At 44.2% G+C, this 16,682-nt stretch overlaps 1 long non-coding RNA gene across 1 annotated transcript in view; it reads left to right on the top strand.

Moving 5' to 3' along the window:
* Positions 1-934: 934 nt before the first annotated feature.
* The window catches only part of LOC130611517 (uncharacterized), a 37,632-nt gene continuing 21,884 nt past the window's right edge, over positions 935-16,682 (top strand). Inside the window, exon 1 of the long non-coding RNA XR_008975251.1 lies at positions 935-1,027. This is a non-coding gene — a long non-coding RNA (uncharacterized LOC130611517). The remainder of the gene's footprint in view (positions 1,028-16,682) is intronic.

The following is a 16,682-nucleotide window of genomic DNA, read 5'->3' as shown; positions in this document are numbered from 1 at the left end:
CTCTTAAATCAAGTCATTGTCAGAGGGAAGGACTGAGCTAAGATCTCCTGCAAGAAAGGCTTGTGCCTGTTTCTGTAAAGAGCACTCACATTACTGGATACTGTACAATATCAAAAGGTTTCTGGTCAAGGCTGCTGTGAAAGCTCCTTAACAATAAGAAAATATTTCCTTATATTTGCCGTTTGATCATAACAGGAGACATTTTAATCAGCATTTCTCAGCCTGTCTGATATATAAAGAGCATTTTTTTCTGTTACACTGCCCTTACAAGTGTCCTACAGTCTGTTTGCTCACAAACAACAGTGATCATCTTTTCTAAAGGGAAAATATGGCTTTCTTTTTCTTAACTGGGCAAAACTCCTACTGAAGTTGGGTTCTGTCAGAAATGATGGGTCTCAGCCCAGGTCAGTGTCCTGGGGGGAAAAAAGGGAATGAGGACAGATGCAGAAGTTTGTCAGCACAGGGTGGCCCATGTAAGGGTCCCAGGAGACAGCCATTACATAGGTGCAGAGGTTGAAGATGATGGCATTTGGAAGATACACAGGGAAGAAACAGCCCTGGAGAGGTGCTTCCAGCCAACCTTTCCTCTCCCTCCATCTGCTTTTGACCTGAACTGCAAGACCCTGCATCTCTCTGTCCTGTCCCAGCACATCTCTCTATCACCTATAAATCCTACATCCACCAGGACAAGTGGATGAACAGTTTGGTTGGGAATGGCAGAGAGGCAGCTGATGATACTTTTCCACCATAGGTAAATAGATGTTTTGATGCAGGAAGGCACTTTGGGGCTATGGTTTTGGTCAGTAATTAGCTGGAGGCAGCTGTGCCTCCTGGAGACATGGTGTCCTAAGGCTATGTCCTGCTGATTGTGTCCTAAAATAGCTCTGCTGATGGGGATCCAGCCAGGATCATGTGAGTGCTTTGTCTGCCCTGGGTCCTGCAGCATGGAGAGAATGTTGTACAATAAGTTGCTGCACATCCTTCAACTCAGATGCGCAAAGTCTGCAACACCTCAAGCTAAAACCAGGTAAGCTCCAAGGGCCATTGTGGTTTGCAGTTACTAGTATAATACACAGAGAATTATGATGTTCAGCTGCTTTGGTGTTGCCTACAAGTTCCTCTTTGCTTCTCTTTCTGATATTTGCAGTGTGCCCAGGGCTGTTGTAATGCTGCTGATGCTGAGGGTGAATCTGGTTTGTGCTGTGAGGTGTTGTAAGCACTGGGCACTTGCAGTTCAGTGCTTCCTCACAGAGACATAAAACTTCCCCAGTCTGAGGGATTCCCAAATTCCAAGTATGTGCCCAGTGGCCCCCATTTGTGCAAGAACAAAGACAGACACCAAAGGCACCTGCTTAGGAGCATTCAAAACACAATGCAAAATCTAAGGCTGTGGCTTGATACTATTTCTACTCCTTCTGTAACAGCTCAGTTAAAAGGCATTTTTGCAGAGGAGAATGTGACACTTAAAAGGTAACATATTCTTTTCACCTTTCAGTTTCCAATTCAGTTTGTATCTTAGCCCCAAGAAGCCATCAGGAGCAGCTTTTCTTTCAGCCTAAAATCTCTTTTTCATGCACTGGATGTCAGCGCTCCTGAAAAGATTAAATAAGGCAGAGGTAATGTAGATTTAAAGAATTTTCCAGATGAAGTGCCAGAGCACTTTGAACTGAAGAAGAAAGGGGTTGCTGTGTGGAGACTGGTCGGTATGGGGGGAAGGCACCGTGGAGCATTGCCCTGCAATGTGCCTGTGGATAAACGTGCTATGCCCATGGAGTCCTGCGGTCTGGAAGAGCACCATTAATTCTGTTCTGTGGGCACAGTGTGATACTTGCAGTGTGCTGGCACGACAGTGCATAACAGGGCTGCATGCCCACGAATGTCCCTGGGGAATGGTCCTTTCTAAGAGGTCTAAGGGCTGTTCAAGACCTGGGAGCTGGAGAGACCTTGCTCTGCTGCCCTGGTGTATATTGAGTAAGGCACCCACCATACTGACGGGACAGAGGGGGCCTCCATCCCCCTTAGTCTTTGCCCAGAAATCCAACTCTGCATCAAACCAAAACCCATCCAAAAGGGATGCTAGCATGGGAGGAAGAGCTGCAAGGCCAATGCTCATGCTCTCTGTGGCTGTTCAGTGGCCATCTCATCTAGGGAAGAGGAACTGGACATCATCAGAGTCAAATGTTGCTGCTACCACCAGAAAAAGAGGCATCAAGGGAAATTTCTCCTGCTTGTCCTCCACCCTGCTTCAGCACTGAGGGTGTCTGGGCAAGAAGATGAGCTGCCACAAAGGATAAATTGCTCCTGTTATCTCCAGATGGATCAGGTCTCTGACAGCATGATACCAGCCCTTCAGGAGAAAAGTTCAAGGGAGATATGTGGAAGCACTCGCTCTGTAATGCTTTCAGAAGGTGCAGTTACCTTCTGGCCATGAGCAGTGGGCGAAGGGAGAAGGAGGGGGAGGAAAAATGTTTAACAATAATAATAACAATAATATTAAAAAAAACCCAAACAAAATGATAATAATAATATATAAAAAGAAAAAATCCCCTTTGCTTTTCAGTAGCAGCTCTTCCAATGCTCCCAGACCAAATTAACTCATGAGAAATTCCTGGCAGGTCGGCATGAATTCCACAGATAGGTGAAACAAGATTTGGAGGTAGAGTGAATAAACAGCTTCAAGTCATGCAAAAGGGCACTGGAGTGGGTAGAAAAAGAAGGCAGGACTTCAGCTCCATTTCTCCTCTCTGGTTCTGTTTGCCTTGTGCCATTTGACCTTCAGGAATACCATGTGCTCTGTGGGCTTTGTGTCTCTATTTGGGGCATCCTTATTGAAAGACCTGCAAGGCAGCATGGAGAGCCGTCAGCAGACTGAAGCAATTTAGTTATCTAATGCCATTGAGCAGATACTCATCTCTGCCTGTTCAGGCTTGTTCACCCTTCGGGATACATGGGTGTGTATGTGTGGGGCAGTATGGGATTATGTGGGAGACGAAGGCAAGATCATAAATACAAGTCTTGACAGCAACTCAAGGACTGATTTTTGGGTGTTCTGTGCCTGCAGTTGGCTTATTTGTTTCAAAACCCTTTCTCACCCCCCTGGATAAACTTTTAGGGGATGCTAACGTGGTGATCTCTGGTGAAAACCACCTATTTTGAAATCTGACTGTGGTTTGAATGGTGAGCTCTTGGGAAGTTTGAAACTTGAGGCACATCCAGATCAAATACAAAGCCACTGGGTGTATGATAACACATGACCATATCCTGCTTCTGTAGACATGTACAATATGTCTCTAGAGATACCTTGGATTCTTCTCATCAATTTTGGGTGTCCATTGCCTTTTCTTTCTTTTTCTCTTATTAGGGAAGAACCCCGTGCTGTTGACTTGTTAGGGACATTCTGTGCAATACTTCTGGGTAGGCAGGTATAAGCTTTTGAATTGTGTTTGTACAGCTCCTAGCACATTGGTCCCAGTTCTTTGTGGAGAAAGCAGGATGGAGGCAGAACTGATAGTAAGCATGTTGATGCTGAACTCAGTCCTCCTTTATCACAGGCAGCTCATGTCCAGTCCCAAAGCCACCACTCAATAGCTCTTCCACATGTGTTCACCTCCATCAGAAAAAAATGTTGCCCTGCTATGTATAACAAACTTAATACTTTATGTCAAAGACTCAAAACTGTATTGTAAGATGCAGGAAATCTTAAGGGCATCTTCTGTCATGACGTGGGAAAGAAATGGTCAAGTAAAATTCCCCATTGACTCTACAAAGAGGGTCACAGCCCTTACTGCAAAGAGAAGGAAAGAGCCCAGCAGCTCCTGCCAGGCTGAGCCAGGGAAGACTGATTCCTGGTCCCAAATCTGATGCCAAGGGAAGCCCAGAGTGTGTGATCCAAGATAATTCTTACCCTGGAAGTGTTTAACACCTCCAGGAGGACCAGTTCTTATGTCCTTGCCTGCCTTTATAGCTCTTGTCAGCTCAGGTGCCTGTAAGGCAGGTGAGGAAACCATAGGAAAAAAGAAGAAAGCTCCTCCCAGATTGTGCAGACACTCATGAACAGCCTTGGGTCATGATCAGTCCCATGTGGACAGGGACATGACTCTGCCTGCTCACCCAACAGCCCTTCTTGGACACACCACCAAGTAGTGCACTCATGGATTTATCATCATTTGGAGGCAGCAAGGGCGTAATTTTTTGAGTGCACCCACGGAAACCTCAGCCCCAAAGCCTCTGAGAATCACTGCTCCTTCATAAGTGTAAAGTGGGCAGCCTCAGGCAAGAAAAGAGGGCAAAGGCAAGGTGGCTTTCAGCTGTAGCCTTAAATATTGCAGCACAGGTTGGATTTTACCCCTTGCATGGGGCATTGCACATATCCTTGGCTACCCAGGACCAGGCAGTAGCATCCTAGTTTTGCTGTGTATCCCCCTGGACCCTTCACAGATGTGAACACAGATGTTCTTTCTCCTCTGACAAAATTCAATGGGACATTTCTTCCCCTTCTTTCTCCCTCTGTTTTTTGTTGTATTCTTGACAAGCTGGAACTCCATGGGGGGGGAAAGAAAAGAGCAGCCCAGCCCCTGGTTCTCCCTGCATCCTGCAGCAGTGCCCATTTTACATGGTACAAAGGTCATTTAGCATAGCTTGAAGCCCTCAGCAAGTTGCACAAGGCAATTTCATCTGATCCGTGATGGAATTCCACTCAGCCAAAGTCCTTATTATTATGCATTTTTTACACATTAGGATTTTCCTTTTGTTGGCAGCCAGATCTCTTCATGAGGTGTTAAAAAGTGCAGAGGGGCTCTCTGCTCCACTTCGGGTAGCTAATCCTGCCTTTAAGGCTGGGATAACTGTTTCATTATGGAATGGGCTCAGCTTTAGAGCTGCTGACGTTTGCTGACAAGGATCTCAGAAACCAGCACAAAACCTGTGATGGAAGAAAACTCATCTCTGCTTCTTGCAGGATAGCTGCATCCCAGCAACGGCTGTGAGGCTACCTGTGATTTCTTCTGTCTCTCCCAGTTCTAGCCCCTAATTTTCTAACTGTTTTCCAAGCTGGCAAACATATGATGGCTCATTTGCACCTGTGAAAAGAAATCCATCCCAGTTTGATGGATGATATGGCAAACCTTAAAAAATAAAGGTTAACTGGTGGAGTTAAACAAGTAGGTTCTCCCCCAGCACTGAATGGGCAAAGTTGCAGGCAGAGCAAGCATCTGCTTCATGCCAATCATGGCCCCATATCTCCTGGGTAGTCAGAGCAACCATTTTATTAAGTATCGTGGTCCTTCAAGTACTAATTAGATTACACCTGGATTGAAAAAAATCATAGAATAGTTAGGGTTGGAAAGGACCTTAAGATCATCCAGTTCCAACCTGCCTGCCCTCACACTAAACCATGTCACCCAAGGCTCTGTCCAGCCTGGCCTTGAACACCGCCAGGGATGGAGCATTCACAACTTCCCTGGGCAGCGCATTCCAGTGCCTCACCACCCTCACAGTAAAGAACTTCCTCCTTATATCCAAACTTCTTCCTTATACCCAAGAAATACATAGCCTTTGTTCATAGGCCTTACAAAATAATATCAAGGTCTATTAAAATGCTTCTGGCTAGAAAAATAATCAAACCCAGTCCTTCAGTCAGTGGGGTATTTCAGTGATTTTAGGCTGTTTTGACTTCATCAGAACAGATGAACTCAAACAGGAACAGGTGCAGAGAAAAGCAGCTAGAATGGAGCATAATCAGGACCTGGAAAACCTGTTTTATGAGCGAGAACTAAAAGAGATTGGCTTGTTAAGCCTAGCAAAATGAAGGGAACATGATTGCTGTCTATAAATACATCAGGGAAGTAAATACGAAGGAGGGAAAAGAGCTATTAAAGCAAAAGGCAGGTTTGGCACAAGAACAAATGGATATAAACTGGTCACTAATAAACACAGTCAGGAAATTAGAAGATGTTTTCCAGCCACCTGAGCAGCACGGCTCTGAAACAGGCTTCCAGCAGCAGTGGAGGGAGCGAGGGCTGGGCTTAGTTCATACTATGCTTGGGCAGTTTCTGGCATGGATGGCATGTCCTGAAAGCTGGGGGCCAAATTCAGAGTCCTGGGAGATCCCTGCTCAGTCCTACCTGTCAGTACAAATATTCTGCAGCAGGTGAGGAGGAAAGGAAAGATAGAAAATGGTAATGATGCTGGTAGTTTGTTGGGAAAATGCTGCTCCTGGAGCAAATAATGTCTCAGGGAGTAGAAATAACCAGCGAGAAGATTTCAGCCAGCAAGATGAGAACAGATAACGAAATGTGGAGTAGCAGTGAAATGATTTCCCAGCAGAGCTGGGAATGGCCCTAAACCTTATTTCTTGATGACAATATGAGTTTCCTTCTATGAAATGCAGCAAATTCCAGAAAAGCTATATAGGACAAATATCCTGTAAGTCTACAAAGGGACCGCATCAGTTGTTAGCAATGAGCAGGCTGCGTTTGGTGAGTTATGGCAGGATAAACTGAATTTAGCTCCCTTTGTCTCCTGCCTTCTCCATGGACAAAATTAAAAAATGGGCAAAGACTTCCCTTCAACACACTGCCTAAGGAACACGGGGTGAATTAGCATAGCTATTTAATTCCCTTGCTGAAAGTGCCTTTTTTCCCTTTTGATTTAGACAAACTGAGAAGTTTAAGCAAATTCAGCAGTCTGGCACAGACTGGCTGAAGCTTGTCTGCTGCGTATGAAATCCTGAAGCAGGCTTTGGCTCAACAGACACACACTGTTTTTGTTTTGTGAGGAAACCCCAAGTGTCATTTGGAGTCATCGTCTCACAAACGCAGGCACAGAGCAGAGTGGTCAGGCTGATTCTGTTCTTGCCTGAGCAAAAGGCTTTTGGTTAATGGGTTTTTAAGTGATCTGACGTTCAGTCGTCCTCTTATGAATGATAAGAGTTGTTAAAAAAAATATAGGCCTCTGGTTCTGGTTTTGTTTACAAACCAGGAAAACCTCTTGTGCTCCATGGAGGCCCCAGGATACAGAGGGAAATAACTGAGAAGACCTTGATCCCATTCCCAGCAGCTCCTCTACCTAGTCACTGGTGGCTCTATAAGAGCAGTCTCTCCAGATGTAGTTCCTATCCTGTTTTTCTGGTTTCTCAGGTATGTACCCAATTCTTTTTTACAATTAAGAACATACTGGTCCCCTGTCAGTAATAATACAGGCAAAGAAAAGTAATGCAAATAGTTACCAAATGACCAAAGGGACTAAACAAATCATGACACCTCTAAACAGACAAATAACCCCTGGTACTAGGACGGCAGCGTGTCAACGCCAGCATGAATCAATATCAGTCAATGCTGTAGCATAAGCCAATGCCATATGTACTTCAGCAACCCAAAAGCATCACAGGCATCCACCCTGGTTACATGATACATCACGTTCTCTTTCCTTTCCTATGATTCAGTTGTTAACTCTGATAATGCCATGGAGAAACTAATCAGACCCAAGACTAGTAACCAGATAATTAGTAGCCTAGCCCTAATGGTTCAAATGCGAGACCAAAGATGTTTAGGAAGACATGGGCAAGGAAGCTGCTGTGTTAAAACACGGTTACGAGTGCACAACAACTCATCGCTAAGAAACATTTGCTGAAAGTCATTTACTCAGAGACATTTACTGCATGTATTAGCAGGGGTAATGCAGAAGAAACAAATTCATTTCCTGGCTCATGATTTCACATTAGTATTTGCCTTCAGTGGCTTCACTCTGGAGATGATTTTTGCCCAGTCCATACGCACATACTATTATTTGTCGTGTTTGCATTTCTGAAACTCAGATCTGCAGTGAAGCTTGAGAAAAGACTACACAGAATATAGAGATGTGGTGATGGCCTTAAACTCTCTATTTTGCTAAAAAGTGAGATGAAAAAGCACTCTAACATGCTTACAAACTGGGTAGCTACCAGGATGTAAAGAAGCAATGCTGTTTCAGGTCTGCAAGCTAGGTGAAACCTCATTGCTATTTTGGGGGCGGTGTTCAATGAAGGTGGTGCAATAAGAGCTGCATGGCAGTTGCTTAGTCCCACTGAACTCCCAAACAATGCCTTTGAGTGAAGAAATCATCCATGCTATGCACTATACAGAGGAGAATGACTGCCTGATTAGTGAGTTTCCTGTTGAACGGGTGCACTGATAAAATGCCGTATGAATCAACGGCTGTTACAGGAACACTTATTGATTTAGTTTGCAAAGTGTCTTTTCTTTTTGTCCCAGAAATGCCCTTGCTGCTTTTGTTCATCCTTTAGAATGAAATTCTTTTAGAGAATGGAAACCCTCAAATGACTCTTGAACTTAGGCTTGTGACTTCATCTTACTTAGCTTCTATGACAATTAGCTTCTGAAGTAAAAAGAAGGCCACAGTCTAGAAACGAGACAGGGTGTACAATTTCAGTTAGAAAGACGGAGACAAAATGGGCAGAATAGGAGGGAAAAAGTAGGAAGAAAGGAGAAAGCTGAAGGGAAAGAAAGCCATATCTGGGTGTGTTTAGATGTACAGTTTAGCATCACACTCAAAGGAACAAGATACCTGAACAATCAAACTACAGCTCCTTGCATCCTGTTCTGAAACCTTGGAGAACAGGTTGCCTTCCTCTTGAGAATGGGAGAGAATAAACACTTTGCTGGCCAAGCTGTGCTTCGCAATCAAATCCTCTTGTATGTTATTTTCATTACTGCCCCATGGTGGCATGGACCTCCCTTTCTACCAACGTGTTTTTGGCCTGTACTGAAGGAGAAGGATCTCCCTCTTCTAGCCTTTATCCCATAGCCATTTCCCTGATCCAAAGCCAGGAGTAGCTCATTGCGAAAAAGGACATATTATTCACACGCTAGGCACTTATGGGTAGATAGATGATGATCCACATAATACCAAAGTGCATCTAAACAGCTTTTTTGAAGTGGTGCTGTGGCAATGTAGCTCATCACTTGATGTTGAAGATGGCAGAAGTTTCATTGGCTTCAGCCCAGGTTTTTTTGCAGATCACTCCCTGTTAATCACTTGTGAGCTATTTTACACCTTTCAGAGCAAGCCTCCTGAGGCAGAGGATCCTTACTGCACTGGTTGGAGGCATAAGCTGAAGTGTGGGTAATCTAACCTTGGAAAGGTGTAGGGTGAGCACATCAGACAGAGCTGCAGTTAGACCCAACTCTGTTATTAGCCCATGGTCAACTCACTGATATACCTGCTGTGAAGGTGTACAACTGTTCTGCCTCATTTCTGGGCTGAGAACCTTTGCAGGCCATTCAGGCTGGAAGTCAGATGGAGAAACAGGGTAATGCCACTTTGGAGTCCGTTCCCATGAGGTGCCAACCTTGCGTGGCACAAATGTCATGTAGCTGCTGCTGTTACAGGACTTCTTGCTTCAGGTTTTGAGTTTCTCACTGTACCCAAACTACAGTACAAGAAATAGGTGTCTTCTGGTTTGGATCTGACCTGAAAGCAAAAGCAGGCAGTATCTTCTGATCACCAGAGCTCAGAGGGCTCCAGCTCCAGTTTTGATCTTTTTATTATTTATTTATTCCTCATGTACACTTAATCATTTCTACCTGATGTTAAAGATCCCTTGTGTCATCTGAAAACAAACTGAAACGTGGCTAATAAATACATACATGCACAAGTACTGCATCATGACTGCTTACTGCTACCTGATTATTGCAGGGACTCCAAATTTCATGCTGTTGAAATGTATTTAAACATGAATATCAATTTGAGGCTTCAGTTCTGATCACGCTAGATGACTCTTAACAACCATGACCAACCTCTCCTCAAATCATTACCATTCGTATAGCCACAAAAGGCAAACTTGATGAGAGAATGAGAAGCTAGTAGGGTCTCAGGCTAAGCATACAACAGTGGGATAGCTATAAATGAACCTTTTCAACCATAAATTACATGTGGCCAGTAATTCCCTTTTCTCCCTCTCTCCCTCCCTCTCCATCCTCCCCCTCCACTCTGAAAACCCTGGGACAAAGGCTTGCCTCTCCGAAGGATGCCTTTCTGGAGGATTAAGCAGCTTTTGTTGACAAAATACAAATTACAACTCCTTTGCTTGGTGTCCCGCCTTCTCAGCTGGGCTCTGGTCTCTGAGGGACAAGGCTCTATTACCCCTGCGTAGATGAAGAGCTCAGAATAGGCAGATGTAATTATTAACACCATTCAATGGAGTGTCTTTCTGAATTATCAATTAAAAATCTCTACTGTTTTTCCCTTGCACTAAATAGAAAGCTGATGGCAGTTAATCTATTGTGCAGCAGAGTTTTAGATGCATATTTAAACAGAGTGCTTCTCTGCTTTTTTATTCCAAGGGCAGTGTGGGGTGAGAGGGACTCCCATGAGGTAGCACAAAGACCCTTGTCATTTGATTGAGAGAAGAGTCTTTGGAAAAATATTGTCGCCTTCCACCCTTGCAAACAGGTCCCGTGGAGATAGCCAAACAGGCCTGAGATGCCCAATACTGTGGGAGATGACAAATGGGAGTTCCCTGCTCATACACCAAAGTGCATCTAAACAGTTCTTTTGGCGTGCTGCTATTAAAATGCAGAGTTCATGGGCAACCGACACATGAGCATGAAGTGAAAACAGAAACGAAGCAATGATGTGATTAAAACCAACAGCCACGCTGAGCCAGGCTGCCAAGAGCTGTCAGCTTTTGGCTGAGGGAGAAGACTGATGCACCAGGTTTTGGGGACGGGGATGCTAGGATGGCTCAGGAGCAGGAGGAGATCATGGGTAGAGTTTTGTTAACTCTCCTGCTGACCTGCAACTTTCACAGGAATAAATGTCCTTTCAAACTTCCTTAGACATCTTGTTTCAATACTACTGAGAGCTTCAAACTTTCCACCAGTGGTACCAGGGTGTTGGGCTACCAGCTTCTATTTGACAGCAACAGAGCCCAGTCCAAACCGCTCCAAAAATACTAATTTTCTTCTTAGAGTTTTCCTTTTTGTTTTTATTAGTGAGCAACTTCTGTCCAGTCACAGAATTGAGCCAATTGCTTGAACAGAGCAAACTCCTGATTTATGGGTATATTATATTGAATTTTTTCCATCTTGTGTGTGCTGTGCACATTGCCCTTTTTACACAGCTGGGATTCCCACCTAATCCACAAGTAGATTGAGATGTTTTTAAACATTGGAAAAGTGGCATTATGCACAGCAGGAATTTCAGTTCAATAGTTTCAGTTTCCAAAGTGGCATCAACTAAAAAAAGCACCCAAAGAAAGACAAAACAAGCAAAATCTGTGACAATCTCTGGGCTTGGGGAAGTAGAGTTAAAAATGCTTTACCAGACAGAAAAAAATAATAGCTGCTGAGGAACTGGAAAGCATTTGGGGCTGGACATGTGCCTTCTGCTGTTTAGGAGCTTATTTTATTAGCACTTAAGACCTAGAAGTAGCATTGAACTCTTGACATGTTGGATCATTTCCATCTATTGCCTAATACAACCCCTATTCTCTTTTCCTAGCTCTTCAGAGTTGTGATTACCTAATAGCATGCAATACCTGGGATGTCATTTTTTTAACTCTTTTTCTTTGTAATGATTTGACTCCCCTTGCCCCCAGAAAGTGGGCAGACCATAGTGGATCCTAATGCACATGCGACCATTTCCACGCTGCACTGCTCTGCTCTAAAGCCTTTCTCCAAGATGAATTGCATTTGAACTTTGCCCAATATTTCTTATGTGGTATGTGCCCTTTATTTACTCCATTGTGTATATCTCACTCCATTTAAAATATTCACAGTTTGTTTTCAGTCCTATCTGGCTGGCCTTCAGTCTGGGTTTAACAAATGTTAGACGTTATATTCACTTGCATGTTTCAGGTTTTGTCATGAACCAGAAGGGAAAAAAAAGGAATTAGATAAAAGTTGCCTGCACCATGATTTAAATAACATGTTCAGATCCTTTATTTTTTTGTTGTAAATGCCTTCATCTCTTAGCCTTATAAGGTGCAGACTGTCTCACACTGAACTCTAGCTGGGTGGCCTCTGTCAGCCAACAGCCCCGCAAGCTCATCCCATTAAAGTCATTATGTTTACTTCTTATTTCAACAAACCAACCTGGATTTTGAGGCGGGAAAAATTAAGGGAAGAAACCTTAGGTCCATTTGAGAGTGAAAGGGTGTGAAATTCAGTTGCTAATAAGCTGCAAAATGGGAGCTTTCTTCATTTGCTGCTAAAAATGCCTCCTTTGCTACCGGTGAGGGCTGTTACTTTCAGTATAAAATCTAAGGAACCAATTAGTTCATAGGCAAGAGATGAAAAAGAGGGATTGCTGGCAACCAGAGCAATTTCATATCTGAGCACCACCATTCAAAACACTTTTTCACCACATGTCTAGTCCTACTCCCCTAAGAAGAGTGTGTACCTCCATGAATAACACTGATAAACATTGAAATGCTCTTTGCTGGTTGGGAAAACTGAGGCACGGACCTTTACTTCAACAGGTAGTTGCTGGACAAGTTGGGAAGCAGACTCATATGAAGAGAAGGGCTCTCATGAAGAGAAGAGCAGACTCATGCACTGGAGAAGGGCTTGTCCACCATCAAGTAGCAGGTCTCATGCTGGGAACACAACTTTGCCACGTTGCCATGTAGATGTAGTAAGACTGATCCTTCTCCCAGGATATTGCCGTCTCCAAATCAGAAAGAAAGGGCAAGAAACTGAAGGCAACAGCCTTGAGGCTAAAAGTACCAATGTGAAGGAAAATGGATGGTTGGCTGTGTGAAGAGGAATGAAGTAATGAAAACAAAGAAACATCGGTTCCTAGTACAGTGCTCTGGTTCCTACACTGGACTCACAGTCCTTCCTCTGTCACTGAGTGGCTATATTACCATGTCACTTCATTTCCTCCTAACACCACCTACATGCTCTCTGGGGCAGGAATAGTTTCCTGAGAGAGTCAGTGAAGAAAGGAGCTCTCAGCAGAATGGCCCCTGGGAACTTGTCTTGCAAACAAAAAGCCACAAGTGAACACCGCAATCCCTCCTTAGCTGGACACAGCCTCAGCTACCTGTGATTTTCCTGGGGTAGCCACTGTTCCTGATTTCCCTCCTGTCCCCTGATAAACAGGACAATAAAAGGGAGACTGAGAGAGTTGCCTTGAAGAAGTGTCTAAGTACATTCCAGAGATACTGGACACTACAAGGGCTTTTCATGTTCAGCCAGAGAGCGACACAACAAGAACCAGTAAGAAGCTCAGCCTGGAAGTTAAGGGCAGACAAATTCACAAGGGAAATAAAGCATGTAAAAAACAATTAAAACAGCAAGGCTGATTAACCCTCAGCACAAACTGTGGAGGGAAGCAAGGCATTTTCAAATGAATACTGAATGCCTTGGGGAGGTGATTTCCAGAAGACTTCCCCAGCTGAGCAAATGGATCTGCTTGAGTTTACAGTCCCCCGAGCTCTTTATTGAGGAGTTTTATTTTTATAAGCTCAGTCCTATCAGTTTCATGGCAAGAAATGTCAGCACTCACCCAGCAGTTCACAGGAGGACTTTTATCCTTTTGTGTCTCACAAATGTCTCTGTGCACAGGGAGAAAGAAAAGAGGGGAGGGGAGAGTGCTGGATTGACTCACTCTGTAGAGGTGGAGAAAAGTCCCACTAACCGTCTGGTGGAAGGCTGCACCCTGCCAATGCTCGCAGCCATGAAGAATTGCTTAGCAAGCTCTTGTGAGATGAAATGGCAAAGCAGCAAATGCAAATGTGTGAGCTGGATAAACAAAACCATCCCGAACGAAAAGCTGGGAAAAGGGATCCAGGCTGCTCCATCCCAGGGATGTTGACTCCATTCCTCCTCAGCAGCAGGATCTGGCCTTGCTGCTGGCAGGCCTGAGGCTGTGCAGGGAAGCTCCAGCTTGCTTGTGAAAAGGCTTTGTAGCCACGCTGTAGCTGGGAGGAATGTGCTCAAAGACAGTGCAAGTCCCAGCACTTTTGCAGCCTGGAGTGAATATTGATGTGCTGTTTGTAGCCACATTAAGAGCCATGACCTCATGCCTCTGCCCTGTGGAGGAGCTGCCCATCACTCACCCATTTGACACCTAGGTTAACAGATAGTTTTCTTGAGGTCCTTGTGGGCAGAGCTCAGCAAAGGTCTGGCCCTCTGCAGCCAGGCTCATCCGCTCTGTCCCACAGCTTTCAGAAAGCACGAGCTGAATTTGGTGCCTCAGGAGCCTGGTGGTGGACTTTTCTTTTGGTGTTGGGCTACGTACCCATGTTCATGCTGCACACAGATTGATGAATCGCTGCGATTGTTGCAGAAGAGCTAACTCTTCATCTTGTGTTTGTAGATGAGGTGGCTCCTATTTCCTTTGTACAGAGGCACCGCTCCAGCTGTCCACAGCTTGCTCAGTGACCCAGGAAAACATATCCTGAATCACAGTGCTTGGTATAATATTCCATCCTTCAAGTAATCTTGTGAACATATAGGCCTGTGTCATTCCGTGATGGAAGGGACACTGGAGACTGATGCTACCTGCGCTGTAACTCAAGGAACAGGTACTTATGGTGGAGGAAGAGAAAGGATTAATGTTTAAATCTGGTTAGTGACTCATATTAGTGGTAAAAAGAAACAGATTTCAGAGATCTTGAAGTGCTCATTGTGGGTGTTTGATATACATCACAAAATCTCAGCTTTTATGTGCAAAGATGCTGTGCTAGCCCTCAGTTTATCATTGCCACTTGTGTGAACTTTTACTTCAAGACCTGGGCTCAGGAGTCAGATGTGGGGTGTGTAGGTGTGGTGATTTTTGTCTTGGTGTCTGGATGCTCTAAAAGCATCAGAACTTGGTTTCCTATAATAACCTGCCAAACAGCAAGGCTCAGAGGTGTGTAACATTAGTCCTCCTCCAAGAGCAGGATGGGTCTGAGAGTGACACAATGAACAGCCCAACATTTTACTTGGGAGGACCACTTTGAATCCAGGCTACTTTATTCAGGATTGAATCTGATCTTTTGGGGTCTGGGGACCATTCCTTTTTTAGGAACGGGAGTTTGCTGCAGTCTCAGTCTGGCTGGCAACTCACTCCATGTGCTGCTGTTTACGTGGCAGCTTTAGGATTCAGACTCCACCACTGCTTGAGATGAATCCAGGTTGTGCATTTCTTGATTGCAGCCATTGCATCCCAGGTTTGCAAGCCAGGAGCATCATTGCATCACACCATTACAGTGGTGTGAGCAATCGGGAATGGACTCAGTTCTCACTGTTCCCAGAACTTGCTGCTGTTCATACACAGGGTTTTTATTAATATGCATAGACAGGTCTGTGTTTACAGTCTGTCCTGTAACAGAGGCACATGTACAAACTGTGTCCTGCCTCCACACTGAACTCCAGACTACATTTTCCCCAGATCAACTGAGCATTTTTTGAGTATCACTTATATTCCAACCCCATGGTCTAACCCCTGAGATGGGCCTTTACATTCAAGAGTCTTGCTTGGAAATGTAGACATCTCACTGTAAAAGTCATACCTTTAAGATCTGAATCACCATCTGAGCATCAGCCTTACACACGAGTATTTCTCTGCAATGTTAATGCCTAGAAGCTTCTTATTTATTTATTTTCAACTGAAAGATGAATTTTCATACACATCTCTTTATTTTCACCCTCTTTGCAACAGCCGGTGGGCCTTTAGCTAAAACACAGAACATTGAAAGTCCTGTAGTAAGACCATGACATTTTTGTCTGCACGTACCTGGGAAAGTGTCTGGCTAAACAAAAATCCTTCGCCTCTATGAATTTTTTATGACTGTTTTCCTATGGGCAACTACACAAGAATTCACCTTTTAATGAAAACAAAAATACAGGCAGCTGCTGCAAAGAAGAGGGTGAGAATACGAACCACGATGATTTCATCTTTAGAATTCAAATTAGTAAATCTGTTGCTAATTCCTCAACCATCTCATGATCTTTTAAGATGATCTCGGGATTCTGCAAAGCTTTATCTATAATTTTTCAGTTATGGAGTGATGTGAACCCTGAAAAGACCCAGGTTATGACAGCACCCAATGAGCACATTAAACAGGTTTCCTTGCTATTGCATTCAGTGGTTTCCTTTGCGTACACACATTTTTTTGTCAGAATCAGACCATTCATGTCAAAGAGATTGGAGACAGAAAACAACTTTCAGTGTGGGTGATGGAAAAATGACTATGCTAACACCGCCAGCATTTGCCACTTCTGTTTCCAAGTGACTGAGACTTTCCAGAGACAGAGAGTACCCTCGTCCTGTAGAGAAACAGCTTCTTTATCCAGGCATATGTGGTAAATCGAAAAGAATAGTTACATTGCCTAGAAGGCTGCAGATCAAGTGACACAAGCCTTGACTGTGCAGCTTCTCTCCCATGTGTGCTCCCATCCAGGACCTGAAGTGATTTTTTTTCCTCCTCATAAATGCTTCGCTATTTCACTGGTACTCGTGTGTGTATAACTGAACACAGGCAAGCTTGTAATCATCGAGGGCCACATTTGGGACCTCTACCTCTCCATTAGCTTGGCTTTTAATTTAGAGGGAAGGCTGTTGTGTTTATGATTTATCCTAGTCAATTTCCAAAGTCTTCAGTCCCTGAACTCTTCCTAGGAGGCACTTTGCATGATATTTATTGAAGGAGATTGGCCAAGCTCAGGCAATCATTATTATTGTGGCTGCAT

Source organism: Pezoporus wallicus, unplaced genomic scaffold, assembly GCF_028554395.1.
Source record: "Pezoporus wallicus isolate ANWC-B61680 ecotype Strahan unplaced genomic scaffold, APGP_CSIRO_Pwel_v1 contig_8490, whole genome shotgun sequence".
NCBI classification, from domain to species: Eukaryota; Metazoa; Chordata; class Aves; order Psittaciformes; family Psittacidae; genus Pezoporus; species Pezoporus wallicus.
This window is presented reverse-complemented; position numbering and strand designations above follow the sequence as displayed.